This window comes from Sus scrofa, chromosome 18, assembly GCF_000003025.6.
Source record: "Sus scrofa isolate TJ Tabasco breed Duroc chromosome 18, Sscrofa11.1, whole genome shotgun sequence".
NCBI lineage: Eukaryota > Metazoa > Chordata > Mammalia > Artiodactyla > Suidae > Sus > Sus scrofa.
In genome coordinates, this window is record NC_010460.4 from 46,845,511 (window position 1) to 46,861,023 (window position 15,513).

Genomic DNA, 15,513 nt, shown 5'->3' on the forward strand with positions numbered 1-15,513 from the left:
TTCCTCTGACCTGACAGTTTGACTGGCAAATGGAAGAAGCAGGGAGAATCCTAAGGGCTAAAGGAACAAACCGTGTGTGCTGGACCACGAGATTTTCTGCTATGGCCTCTATGTTTACACACGGGCTGGCTCATGTTTCCAAAGGCAGTTGACCTAAAGTCTACCTGACCTAAAGTCTACCCGTGCCCAGAAATAAAGGGGGCTGAAGTCTACCTGAGCCTGGAAATAAAGGGGGCTGAAGTCTCTCCATTTCAACATCTATAACCCATAACAACAAGGAGTAGTGGGATTTGAGCCTCATGGTTCCAACAGTCCCCCCTGCTTTCTGGTGATGTGGTTCCTCGTGTAGTTCTTTTTACGAATTCTCTTTTATTGGTAAACTGAATCTCATACAAAAGCAATTAAAAGAGTACAAAGTTGTACACAAAGAAAAACGTATACCTCCCTTCCACCCAAACTCCCCCATGCTGCTTCCCCAAAGTTACCCCTGTTAAAAAATGGGCAGAAGGTCTAAAACAGACATTTATTCAAAGAAGATGGCTGGTCAAAAAGCACATGAAAAGAATACTTAACATCACTATTTATTAGAGAAATGCAAATCAAAACTACAATGAGATATCGCCTCATACCAGTAAGAATGGCCATCATCAAAAAGTCTACAAACAATAAATTCTGGAGACGGTGTGGAGAAGAGGGAACTCTCCTACACTGTTGGTGGGAATATAAATTGGTACAACCACTGTGGAGAACAGTATGGAGATTCCTTAGAAACCTAAATACAGAAGTGCCATATGATCCCGCAATCACACTCCTGGGCACATATTCAGAGAAAAAGCATGATTCAAAAAGATATATGCACCCAGATGTGGGTGCAACACTATTTACAATAGCCAAGACATGAAAACAACCTAAATGTTCATCAACAGAGGATTGGATAAAGAAGATGTGATACATATATACAAACAGAATATTACTCAGCCGTAAAAAAGAATGAAATAATGCCCTTTGCAGCAACATGGATGAATCTGGAGATTATCATATTAGGTAAGCCACAAAAACAAATATCATATGGTATCACTTATATGTGGAATCTAATAAAATGATACAAAAGAACTTATTTATAAAACAGAAACAAACCCAAAGATTCCAAGATTAAATTTAGGATTACCGAAGGTGAAATCATTGGGGTTGGGGGGGATCAAATGGGAGGATGGGACTAACATGCAGACACTACTATATATTTTTATAGATAACTAACAAGGATCTACTGTTTAGTGTAGGGAGGTTTACTCGATATTCTGTAATAACCTATGGTGGGGAAAGAATGGATATATGCATATGTATAACTGATCCATTTTGATGTAAACATGATGTTAATACCACATTGTAAATCAACTATACTCCAAGAAAAAAAAATTTTAATTTAAAAAATAAAATAAGCATTACAAAAAAAAAAAAAAAAGACATTTAAACTGTTAATGGTTTCTTACATATCCTTCCAGGATACAAGAAATGTATATACACATACACAACTATATACCCATATATATTTATATAAACTAGAAACTCTTAACAGAATGAAATAACCTGCATCAACATAAATCCAGAAAAGAGATAGCATGAGACTTTTCGCCATCATTCAGAGGCTATCTATGGGCCAAATTCTTCATCAGCGTAAAGATACTCATATCATTCATATGTTAAAACTTTTCAAATGATAAGTACAATATATAATATGCACTTTTTTTTTTTTTTTTTTTTGCTAAGGCTAACAACCACAGTGAATACTCTTTCCTTATTAATGTAATTCTTTCCTTCCAACAGAGCTGTTATATGGTATCAATCAACTTTTAAAACTTTACGAATACTTCATTTCTGAAAACATACTGGCTTCCTGTAAATTTGTTACTGAAACTTTGCTTAGAAAACAAATCTCTTTTTTGCACACTCCGTAGAAGAGCCTCTGAGAAGTGTGCCTTTAGCTTCACGCGGTGTCCTACTTTGCTTCTATCTAGCCAAGTGCTCACATGCTTTAGGAGTTGGCTTCTGCTCACTGGAGAAAACTCTTGGGCTGTGCACACACTGGACAATACTGCGTCCCGATACTAACAGCTAATATTCACTTAGAACCTCCCTGTGCCAGGCTCTAACCGAAAACCACATGTACATATACATGTACTCTGACCCCTTGAGGTAGGTATGTCTAGTAGTCATGATTTACAGATGGAGAAAATAGGTCTTAGTGAGGTTAAGTAAACTGGCCCAAGAGCAAAACTCCGATTCAGTAAGTGGCAGGCAGGGAATGTTTTGATTCCACAGCTCTAACCCCTTGGTGCTTTCAACCCCTCGGATCACTAAAGCTATCCCCTGCTTTCCGAAAGCTCATATTATGCCACTTTGCTTTTACTGGAGACCTACATTAGCACGTGTTTCCGATAACAGAAAGAAATCCGAAGAGGATTTTTGTTTTTCCGAAAACAGGCGAAAAGTGCAGACAGCATTCAGCACTGGTTTTGCAGCGAGTCACCCTGCCACACAGGCAGCACTCACCCTGAGCACTCAGAGGGGCACCACCAAGCTCCTTTCTGGGAGCCACTCGGCATCAGGCCACCATAGCTTTAACCTATGTCTGGGAGCATCTGCGTTTGACCCGAATTTATTTTGTGCACTCATTAGCAAGATGTGTCCTAAAGGTAATGGCTTTCACGTTATACCATTTCAGCTGAGGAAAGATTCCGCGGGAACGCCATGCTTTCGGAGAGTGGGGGGAACCTGTGTACCGTGCTGGCTTTCAGGTAGATCCTGATTCCCATTCACTGCATTCACCAACCTCACCGGCAATCCCACGTGTTATTCTGTACACATCATTTCCCCTGCAAGGAAAGATTTCCTTTCTTCTCCAGCAAAGTTTTCTGTTAGGTTCTCAGGCAACCCTCTGACACCCGCTCTTACCTCATAATAGGGGTCTCCAGGTATGAAGGTGCACGTTAGATGTCTCCGTGTGGTTTTACTGCTTGTTATTACAACTGGCGATGTGTATGTGCTTAAAAGAACTTTCACCCTTGGGGACTGACTGGCTTGGACGCCAGTCCTGTCTCAGTGAACGGGTGCCATCAGAGAGGTGGGTGCCCTTTAATGTGAGGGTTAGCTCAGTGACAGGGTGAGGGACGAGCTCCACACCAAGCCTTTCTTGCTGCTGTCGCATGAATGTGTACTCTGGAAAGCAAGATAAGATATTTCAGGAGTTCCTGTTATGGCTCAGAAGAAACCAATCTGACCAGCATCCATGAGGATGCAGGTTTGATCCCTGGCCTTGCCCAGTGGGTTAAGGATCCAGGCGTTGCTGCGAGCTGTGGTGTAGGCCAGCAGCTACAGCTCATGTTCGACCCCTAGCCTGGGAATGAACCTATATATGCCACTGGTGTGGCCCTAAAGGGATATAAAAAAGAAAAAAAAAAAAAAAAGCAATTTCACCCTGGCTCAGGAGGTGACACGTTCAGAGAGAAAAGGAAATGTCTTAAATCTGGAGTGTGGGCTGAACATGGGCAGTGGCTTCTGACAAATGCTGCCTCCGCTCTCATTAGTATTCCCAGCATGGGCTCCGCTACCACGAATCCAGAAACTATGTTCTTCTCCGGGAACTCCTGCTCCCCAGAGAATCTTTGCCTTTTGAGGAAATATAGCCCCCGTGATCTCTAGGGCATATTCTGGAATCACTGTGGCTACTGAGGTGTGAGGTGAGAATGCCTATTTCCGTGGATCCCAGCCATTTTGGTGAGTCATTGAGCAATTAATTTCACCTCTCTTATTACTCTCACTGTTCAGTATTCACCACGCTCTCATGGCAGCGAAAATGCAACTCAGAAGGTCTCTGCAAAGAACAGGCTAGGCAAGCAAGAGCTGCTGCAGCCGCAAGTCCTGGAGGGATCATATACCCCACTGACAAATGAAGGCCAAAAATAGCAATTTGGGGTCATAACTTATTTCTGGGTGAATGGCTTTATCAAATATCAAAGGCCTAAATTTAAAAAAAAAAAAAAAAGGTTTGAATAACTGCACTTGGCACAGGAAAGCAGGCAGAGAACCCAAAGGATTAGGCCAACTGGTCTTCTGTTCCCTCCCACAGACACAGTACCAACCCCTTCCTTTTCAGCTTCCCCTTGGTGGCCCCAGGACGGTTAGCATTCCCTTCTGAGCCTGAAGTGCAGATTAGTTAGAATGACTATGGGGGCAGCACAGTGAATCTGGCACCTCTTTGGGGAAAACACTCAAAGTTATTTGTCATCCTTTAAACGTTAGACGTCCAAGTGAGTTTGACACACAGAGAAAGAGCAGTGATAAAAAATGGGGGGTGTGGGCTGTGTTTTTCCCCTGGCCAGATACACATTCTCTCTCCTCCAAAGCTGAATTTGTTTTTGATATCTTTTTGGTTTGGTAAATCCAATATTCTTTCAGCCTGAGAGATTTGCATGTAGCGCAGGTGTAAGTGTTGGTGAAGGCACAGGTGCAATGCAGGCGAGAGTGGTGGGGTAAGTGTAGTTTTCTCCTGGTGCCATTACAAGAGTAAATGAGGATGAGCAGCTCTGTCCCGGTTCACTGACAACTATTAGGTGGCGAGTGCAGCTGTCATACTCAACACCCTCTTTGGAACCAAAGAATCTTTCTGTCCTGTACTCTTCTCCCTAAACCTTACTCTGTATAAAACTTTTGCAAAGCTAGATGTGAACCTTCCTGCTCCTTTGTTTATGAATTCCTTACAGCCCTTTAATTTGGGCTGCCAGTTTTCAAGATAAAGGCCAGCTGCACCAATGGAAAAGAGCATAAATGAAAATGCTTTTAGCTGCATACTTTTTCCTACCTGCTAAGAAACAAAAGTGCCTGTGGTTTCACAAATGGGGTGCTGCTTATTATTTTGTTTATTTATTTTTGTCTTTCTGTCTTTTCTAGGGCTGTAGCCACGGCATATGGAGGTTCCCAGGCTAGGGGTCTAATCAGAGCTGTAGCCACTGGCCTGCACCAGAGCCATAGCAACACCAGATCCGAGCCGTGTCTGTGACCTACACCACAGCTCATGGCAATGCCGGATCCTTAACCCACTGAGCAAGGCCAGGGATCAAACCCGCAACCTCATGGTTCCTAGTCGGATTCATTAACCACTGAGCCATGACGGGAATTCCCTTGTGCTTATGACTTTTTCTTTTTTTTTTTTCTTTCCTTTTTTATGTTGGGTGCTGCTTATTAGACACAAGAAACAAGTATCTGGTGTTCTCCAGAAGAGGCTGCCTTGAAAACTCTTGCCCAGTCATCAGACCAGAGAGGTCTGTTTTCTTACAGTAAGGTCTTTTGCTCTTTCAAATACATTTTCTGCCCCATTCATCCTATTTTGTTTATGAGTGGGGGTCTCTTGTTAGGAAAAAGGAAAGTGGGTTAATGGAAGGTTCTCAAATTCTTTTCTTATGCACCTAAAGTCTCTATGGAACAGATTTCACAGTTTCTAAAACAAAAGCAGCGCCATATTTAGATTTTATCTGACTCAGATATACATCTTTAATCACTTTCAAATTGAAACAAAAGGAGCTTGGGAAACTTTGAAACACTTTGATTTCTAAAAAGACAACTTGAAGGCACATTGCAGATACATGAATAAGTCATTTTGTGAGCGTTAGGATTCCTGATCCCTATGCTGCTCTCAGGATCCCCCAATCAAGAGCCCCTACCTGCTGCAGTTATTATTCATGTGACTCACTCTATGCACTTATCAGAAGGCAGATGCTCAACTTCAGCTGTTCCCTCCAGAGCCCACCTGCTAAGAGGCACGTTGCCACTTGCAGGTTGAAGGCAGATTCTAAGTAGGAAGTGAGCTGGATCACTACCAAGTAATAGATAAGAACACGAGGTGACAAAGGTTCATCTGTGGTATTCCCTGCGTCTTTCCCACATGGGGGAAAATGGGGGCACAGTGGAGGAATGAGCCCCAGCAGGACTCAGCAGTGATGGTCAGAAAAACACACACCCAGTCAGGTCAGCGGGCGCTGTGGACTATGTCCTCTTAGGGAAAGATGAGGAGACGGTTAAGGCAGAAGGTCCTAAATGTCTGGGTCCCTCTTGGTCCCTTGACTGTAACGTGAGGATGAGCTGTCATGCCGCGTTTGGACTCAGTTTGCTTTGGGAACCAGAATTCCTGATGCACTGGAGAGATTTTCCTTCTCCAGGGCAGTTGCTTTGTAGACTCCATCCGTTTTCTACCTAATGTCAAAAATCCAGCTCTTATTAAGGGCAGCTGCTTTATGGAAAAAAAAAAAAATCACAACTCTTGCTCCTTGACTGTTTCAACTGAACAATGAAGAAAGCAAAGAGGATCCTAGGAAGAAAGTTCTACGTTCTCTACTTTCACAACCCTTTTACAGGCAGAGCAGGAAGCATTCGACATAAATATTCTCTTGCTGGCTCCTAGTAAATGAAGACTGTTGAGCACACGACAGAGGAGCAAAGTATCAGCAAACTGTCACTGCTCAACTGCTGGCTGCCTCTGGTTTCTTGCTGAACCCCAAAGCTAAATCTACATAGAAACCTTCTCCCCAGTGACTTTTCTGATATGGGTGTTGAGACTTAATTCTACTTGTTTTTCTCTTACAAGGAAATGATTGGTTTCAGTTTTGTCTTTATGGGCTTATTTTCAAATTTCTCCTAAAAGCGGTGCTTATTGCATTAGGTTGGCGACTCCACCTATCATTCTCTTTTACAAAACAATAACCAGTTCTCTCACTGAGATAAACCTCCTCACCTCAGACCTCAACGTTTATCCAATTCAGTCCAAGAGGATTTTCTCCTAAGAGCTTTAAACTTCTACATGGATGCAATTAAGACGTCATATTAGAGGCGGGGGCAACTACCTTTATCAGAAATATTGAATCATTCCTCTTTGAAGACCTCACTTTTTTAAAACATGAGCTATATCCAATATTGATTTCTAGAAAATTCCCTTTGACTCATGAGCTGGACCTAGACATCGATTTCAGAAGATGGACCTACATTTTCTCACTAACAGGGTTTTGCTTTCTTCTTGGGATGTAACGTAGCCCTCATATTCCTAATACAAATTTATGAACTTTTCACTGCTGAATTGATGCTGTAAAAACAAAATAATTTTCAGACCAAAGGCCATGTATGTGTGATTTTGACAGCCCTGTGCATCATATTGCAAGCAACGATTTTTCTTAATATCAGCCACTGAAACGAAGTTATGTGTGAGTGATGTTGTTATTACATGGAACCACTGATGGCCAAGCCAAATGCAGTGTGATTTCTCTTCTGGAAATTGTTTGCTGTCTCTTGTTTATACGCATCCAGACACTAAAAAGTCAGTTTGACTTCAGCCTCAGGTGGCCCTGTCCCTGATTATGTGTTCCAAAATTTGCAAGGGAAACCACACCATCCTAGAGAGAAGGCATATCTATGCTGGATCATCAGATTATATAAATGATCCAGGTATTTGTGTGACTCTTTATTTTCCTCCTCTTAGTTAAAACCCTTGGAAGTTTATTTATTTGCATTTTTAACCTATTGCCTAAAGATGCAATTCTAAAAATTCCTACCAGTTGTAACCACAACAACCACCAGGTGGCTTTCAGCAATGCTTGTTTATTTTGAATGTGACATCTTGGCCTTTTTTAATTTTTAACTTCACATGGGGAAATTTAGTATTTGTACTTTTTGTTTGGGGCTGCAATCACCGGAACAAACTTGAAAAAAGAAAACAGAGCCCAGAGGAATGAGGGATAATTTACAATTAAACCCATGAAGATGAAAGGGAGAAAGCAAAGAAGGAATTAATGACCGAGCAAGAGTTCAGCCTGACCTGCTCCACAGTTTTGCTGACATTCTGACAAAACTGAGTAGCGCTCTGACCTACTGCGAGCTGCCCTAGAACTGGCACCTGGTCTCAATCTTTTCTTCCTCTATCTCTGAGAAGTAGAGGAAGAGAACCTCTGGGAAACCAAGCTTATTTTTCCCTGCCTGGCTTTTTTCAAACGTGATCCTGCATTCTCTTTGTACGTAATGATTTCTTAAAAAAATTTAGCCAATTTCTTACACATGATTTTATACATGATATTCAAAGGCCTTTGCTCACATTTCTGTCACAGATTTACACATTCATTTCATTCATTCTTTCACTCGATTGTTATTAAACTCCAAACAGGACACTATGCTAGGGATCTGGGGAAAAGAGAGGTACACCAAACTGAATTAGCAACATTCTTGACTCCCAAGACCTTAGAATTTAGAGGTGGAGATGGGCTTTTTTCACAATTACCATATATGCAGTTCAGAGTATGTCAGGCAAATGAAAGCTTATGAACAAAAACTTGTATGGAAATTCCAAGAAGCTAAAAACCTCTCCCTGGTAAGAAGCTTATAAAAATGTCTTTCGAGAGGACTTAGCCCTGTAATTTATTTGGCATGATGGAATCATTTTCAAGAAGCTGAGAGTGGGCCAGTGGGGAGTGCTAAGTAGGAAAACAGGAAGACGACGGTGCAATCCTCAAGAGGAGGGAAACTCACGAAGGTGAGTTGGAGAAGCAGGCTGGGGAACGGTCACCAGTGAATGCCACTCTGGAGTGGCTGGCGGGGGACTTGTGGTAGTGGACAATCTCTCGTATACATGCCCCGGGAATTTCATTTAGGATCACAGACTTCTCAAGCTGAAAGTGCTGTTAGAAATCTAGGCCAGTCCAGAGACTTTACAGAAAAGGGACCTGAGATCATTACTGTCTGGCCAAGTAGAGACAGCCAAGTAGAGACAGCCTGGACCAAACGCTTTAGAGTCAGCTTTTTTAATGCTTAGAAGCAGCAGAACTCAGGAAGAAGGAGAAAATAGCATGAGAAAGCAAGATTAGAAGACAAATACAACCACTCCGCATTTTTACTCCAGATTCAGGCTTGTTTTCTCAGGAGAGTTGAAGAATTACAACTAGGACATGTACTTTTAGGAGTTAAGGATGGGCCCCAAGGGGCTCCAGGCTAGAAGAGAGGGGCTCTTAGCACAAAGGGTTCTTCTAACTATCTTACCCTAAAGGGGTCTGTCATCCTACACACAGAGCTCTTGGCAGCCTTCCCTTTGGCTTATTCTTATCCAGCCACAGACAACCAAAGAAAACAAGCTGTGGAGGAACGTCTAAAATATACCAGGGAATATATGCGATTAAACCAAGAAGAAAACATGATCCCGGAGGATACAGAGAGACACTGCTACCTCTTAAGCCTAGTCAGTGTGAGCAAACACTTAACTTCTACTAACTTATCACTATAATGTGGGAACACATGTGTAGTTGGCATAGCTGATAGAGGGAATTTTGTTATCCAGAGATTAGATGGTGAAGGAAAAGAAATTCCAGGTAAACCAGATCTACCTAAAATGGGAACCAAAAACTCAAGGTAAAACTAAATACTATTCAGGGTATGTATATTATATTTATCAAATTTTATCTTACAAATGCAACTATTAATTCTTAGAACAAACAATCGTGACCTTATTTATTTATTTATTTTTGAGGGAGCGGTATAATTTTTTCCATATAGGTGCTTGAGTTTTATTCTACTTTCTCAGCCCGATCATTAAGAAGGCCACTTTTGCAGAAACATTTAGGAGTGTCAATTCTCCCAAAGGTTTCTCTTAATCCTATGATATCCAGACAATTCTGTTTTGGTGCTACTATTCTGTTCTCTTCCACAACTGTTAACTTAAAAGAAAAACTAACAGATCCCCTTTTGCCAAAGGCCTTCCAAAGTTTCATTATTTGTCACCACTTAAAAATCCTCCGCCTTTTTGCTTGAGTTATAGCTTTGTTTTGCAATTTATTTGCATTATAGTTGCATCACTTGGACTTAGACACTTCAGAGGGTGGTCCTCAGCCTGATGTCACATAGAGAGTTTACTTCCAGTACACAGAGGTTCCTTCTCCTCATTCTTATCCTTTTGGATTTGGGAACAGGTTAGGCTAGATTATGTTCTGAAATTAAATGCTAGTTGAAAGCCTAATCACGCTCACATACGCAAAATATCCATCCACATATACTCTCTGCAGGTTAAGACTTTAATATCTCTCATGTGACTAAATTTGAGAGGAAATGTATTGCCACTACCATCTCACCAATTATGAAATCATGATTCCTGAGACTTCTGAAATAACCATTTTAAGGTTAATAATAAAACCTATAATGTGATGCTATAATTTACATAATAAACCCTTTCTTGGTAAGGACCACTGTCAGCTCACCTGGAAGACATGAGCCCATTGAGGGTTAAGAAGTGGCTGGTAGGGTTATGGCCTCGATTAATTATACCCCCTTTGTCACCACAATAAATCCAGAGTTATGAATTCTGCAGAGGATGTGACTTTAGCTCAATGACTGCAAAGGGACATGGTTGGTTATCAGTGATGGTGGAAGATTCTGTGTCCATCTGTGATGGTTAATTTATGTGTCCACTTGACTGGGCCAAGGGTTGCCATATCTTTGGTCAAACATTAGTCTGGGTGTGTTTGTGAGGGTGGTTCTGGAAGAAATTAGCATCTGAATTGGTCGACCAATAGAGCAGATTACCCTCCCTAATGTGGGTGGGCTTCATCCAGTCAGTAGAAGACCTAAATAAAACAAAAGGGCAGAATAAGAGGGAATTCCTCCTGCCTGATGGCCCTGAACTGGGGCATCTCTGGACAATGTGAGCTGAAAACTGAAACCAAAACATCAACTCTTCCTGGGTTTCAAGCCTACCAGCCTTCAGACTGGAAACATACACCATCAGCTCTCTTGGTCCTCAGGTCTTCAGGCCAAGACTAGGACTATACTATCAGCTCTCCTGAACCTCCAGCATGTTGAATTAAGTTCTTAGGACTTGTCCTCCTTCGTATACATGAAAGGGAATAGCCTCTGCATCAGAGGGTCAAATCTCAGTTCTGTCACATATTAGCTATGACCCATCTACCCTCTCTGTCCCTCAGTTTCCTGATAAATGGGACTAGTAATAAAACCTATCCCATAGAGTTTTTGTGAGGATTTAATGAATGAAAACATGTAAAAGAGTACATGGCATATAGTAAGTGCTCAATAAATATTAGCTATAGACTTTGATCTCACAGACACTTGCAGACAGTGAATCTCATATTTTTGCCCCTGGATGTAGTATTTCCTGGAGCCCAGTCTGCTTCATTGATGGGGTTTTGAGGTCTGGTTCATGTTCTTTGCATCATCCCTGCTTCCCTGCCTTTTGTGACCTTTTGCTTGTTTTTCCCTCTCTTAATTACCTTGAATTACAACCATCCTGTAAATATTTACATCTCTGTGTTGACATTGTCACCTTGACCAACAGAATCCATCTCAGAGGTCTCAGAACTCAGACTCTCAGAAAATGTTAGGACTATAAAGTAGCTCTGAAAGCATCTACTGCAAACAGATTTAAATTTTTTTACTGTTTTATGGAGACAATCAAAATTATATATGTTTTGGTAGTAAAATTCAGAAAACAGAGGAAAGATCATCTTTCCTGCGTTTGCATGGTAAATAAAGTCGCTTCATTCTTTGGTTTCCCACAGCAATTTTCAACGACGTTCTTGTATAATACTCAATCATTTGTGCTTTTCACCTGTCTTCCCCAAGACTGAGGCCTTCAAGGAAGAGGTCCTTCTGCTATACATCAGGGTAAGCCCTGTGTCTGCCACCTTCATTTATGAATGGAAGTATGGCTAAATTACTGACCAATTACATAAAAGAATGAGTGGATGAGTAAAGGAAGGAAAGAAGAAATTAGGCTAATAAGAATTTTTCACCACACTCTTATCCTATAGGCGCCAAATCCCTGGAGACTGGAGTCAAAAGTCGTAACTATAATTCAAGCTGTCTTATGTGTACACACATTTTTATGGCTTACACTGAAAATTAAGCACTTGATAATGACCTATTTCATTTTTATGAATGTTTAAATTAGGATAATAAAATCTGAAATTAAATTCACCAACCGGCCTCACTTCAGCCATCTCCAGTTTTCCTTGCTATGTCCTTTCTAGGGCACTCAGCTCAGAATTTTAGCTCACTATATTTTTAAATTTTCTGGGTTATCTCTTTCCCTGTATTAACTTTTTTATGATTTAAACTGTTTCTTTTAGACATGACTGAATAATCCATGGTTAGATATGGTAAAAAAAAAAAAAAAAAAAAATTCACAAAGCCATGTCTCTTTCTGTGACTTTCTCAGGAATTTACCGTATATTAGCTCAAATACAAAGAGCTAATAAAGCACATTGTAAAATGACATGGATCCTGGAGTTCCTGCTGTGGTATAGTGGGTTAAGAATCCAACTGCAGAAGTTCCCATCGTGGCTCAGTGGTAATGAATCCAACTAGTATCCATAAGGATGTGGGTTCAATCGTTGGCCTTGCTCAGTGGGTTAAGGATCTGGTGTTGCTATGAGCTATGGTGTAGGTTCCAGATGCAGCTCAGATCTGGTATTGCTGTGGCTGTGGTATAGGCCAGCAGCTACAGCTCTGATTCCACCCCTAGCCTGGGAACTTCCATATGCCATGGGTGCAGCCCTTAAAAAAAAAAAAAAAAAAAAAAAAAAAAAATTTAAAATATAAATTAAAAAAAAACCTTAATTTAAAAAATATAAATTAAAAAAAAAGAAAAAAAGAATCCAACTGCAGCAGCTTGGGCTGTTGCAGAGGCAGTTTTGATCCCCAGCCTCATGCAGTGGATTAAAGGTTCTGGCGTTGCCACAGCTGTGGGGTAGGTTGCAGCTACGCAGTATAGGTTGGATTCAATTCCTGGCCTGAAACATCCATATGCCACACGTGTGGCCGTAATAAATAAACAAATAAATAAATACATGGATCCTACACCTGATCAAGCTTCTAGATCTGTTAATAATTTGTAGGGGAAAAAAGGTCAGAGAAATATGCTGGTGTAATCAGCAAAATCCCAACTGTGGAAAACTCTATAAGGCAAAGAATGCTTCCTGAAAAAAATAAACAAGGAGAGAGTGAGGCGTAGGAAGAGAAGAGGGAGATGGAATGGTAAGATACAGATTTATTATAAAGGCCTTCAGATCCACACCAACCAAACCCAAGGTTTAGACTTTATTGGATCCTGATTCAAGCAAACAAGTGGTAAAAATAAAATGACATTTATGAGATAATTGAACGATGTACATTTTAAAAGATCATCAATTTTGAAAAGGTGAGATAAGAAGATTTTTTTAAAGTATTTTTATCTTTTACAGGTATATACTAAAGTATGAGTAAACTAATTTTTTTCTTTTTTTGCCAGATTTAAAATAATATAGAAGGGACTTCTTCCAGCCAAGATGGAGTAACAGGAGGCCAAATTTGCCACCTATGCATAACTCCCTTTCCTCCAAAAAAGAAAAAAAAAAAAAAATGAAACAAAGGTTTTTAAGGCAGTGAACATCAAGCAACAAGGAAAATATTCCCTGAGAGATAGGGAAAAAAAAGAAGTGAGTCCTATCATTGCCACAGCTTTCTGCATTGAGAAAGCTTCTAGATGATGACATGAGAAAACTATAACCCAAGAAGAGTCCAAGGGACCCCCCAGGTAAGAAGATAGTGCTGAGAATCCAAAGAGTATTGTTGTCAGGACAGAGGAATGCAGATGAGAGAAGTGCACAAAGAAACTAGAGGTTAGACAAAGTTTTTTTCCTGACTACACTAAAATTACATCAGAAATAAATAACTGAAATATATATCAGGAAAATCTCCAAATATTGGTAAATCAACACATTTCTAAGTGATAAATTAAAAGAGAATCCACAAAGTTTTTTCAATTGCATGAAAATGAAAACACACCATATCAGAATTTGTGGGAAGCAACCAAAGCAATACTTGCAGGGAAATACATCACAATTCATGCCTTTATTAAAAAAGAAGAAAGGTTTCAAATCAATTACCTCAGCTTCTACTTTAAGAAACTAGAAAAAGAAGAACAAATTAAATCAAAGCAATGAGAACAAAGGAAATAATTACTATCAAAGTGGAAATTAATTGAATAAAACACAGAAAAATAATAGAGACAACCAATGAAACAAAAATTTGCTTCTTTAGGAGAGTCCCTGATGGTTTAGCAGGTTAAGGATCTGGCGTTGTCATTGCTATGGCTCTGGTTACTGCTGTGGTGTGAGTTTCAGTCCCTGGCCTGGGATTTCTACATGCCATGGGCAAGGCCAAAAAACAAAAACCAAAAACATACAAAAACAAAAAACAAAAAACCAACCTCTCCCACCTCAGTTCTTTGGGAAGATCAATAAAGCTGATAAACTTCTAGCTGCACAGATCATGACACAAAAAGAAAAGACAAATATCAATACCAGGAGTGAGTAAAGTGACAATATTCTACAGATATTAAAATGATAAAAAGGGAATATTATGAACATCATTAAACAGAAACGATGATGTAGCTAAAATGGACAAATTCTTTGAAAAACAAACTATCAAAGTTCACACAAAAATAAATAAATTGAATAACACAGATCTACTTAAGAAATAAAATTAGTATTTAAAATCCTTCCCACAAAGAAAACTCTAAGCCCAGATGAATTCAACCAAATGTTTAAAGGAGAAATAATGCCAATTCTATACAAATTCCTTCAGTAAATTCAAGATGATAGACTATTTCTCAACTTATTCTATGAGGTCAGAACTATACCAAAATCAGATCTCAAAATCAGACAATGGCATCATAAGGAAACATATTCACAGAAAACAAGAGATCCTTACAAAGTTATTTTAAGACCCAACGAGATAACCAGGGCTCAAACCCCCTCTGTTCTATCTTTAATTATCCTCTAAATCACTTCTTCCCATCCACAGGAATTTTCAGGTCCCCATTCTGCTATATCTGGATCACTATCCAAACCTCCTTACTGTCTTCCCTTTCACCTCTACTCCCCCAAATCCATCTCCATACTCCAGATGAAGGCATCTTCTTAAAATGTAAATCTTGGCCTCAATGGCCCTTCTGTCCCCAGGTTAGGGTCTAAACTCCTTGACAAGCTTATAAGATCCTTCATGAGCTGACCTGCTGGTCTCCAGGCTCCTTGTTGCTCCCCTTCCCCACGTTTGTCTCCAGCCACACGGACCTGCTTGCCCTTCCCCAACGCGTAAGTCAAGTGCCCTTTCCTCCGGGCTCTGATATCCACTGTTCCCTCTTCTTGGAATACTTTCTCTACCCTACCCATTCCCATCTCCTCTGCTTCTGATTAGCTACATACATTATTTTAAAACAGATAACAATTCTTTCATGAAACCTTTTACGACTCCTCCCGCCCACCGCCCTCTGGGTCCAGGGCTCTCCTAATGCATCCAGGGATCATTGTGCCACCACTGCCGCAGCATTAATTATGATCTATGACAACTTCCTGATTGTTTACTCCTTAGTTTCTCACTAGTTTCTCACTCTTTGAGGTCAAAGATCCTGTGCTGCTCACTGTGATCTTCCCAATACTC

At 40.4% G+C, this 15,513-nt stretch overlaps 1 long non-coding RNA gene across 2 annotated transcripts in view; it reads right to left on the reverse strand.

The window, feature by feature from the left end:
- Positions 1-15,513, reverse strand: part of LOC102165006 — a 320,646-nt gene that overhangs the window by 179,400 nt on the left and 125,733 nt on the right. The gene's annotated exons all lie outside the window — the stretch shown is intronic.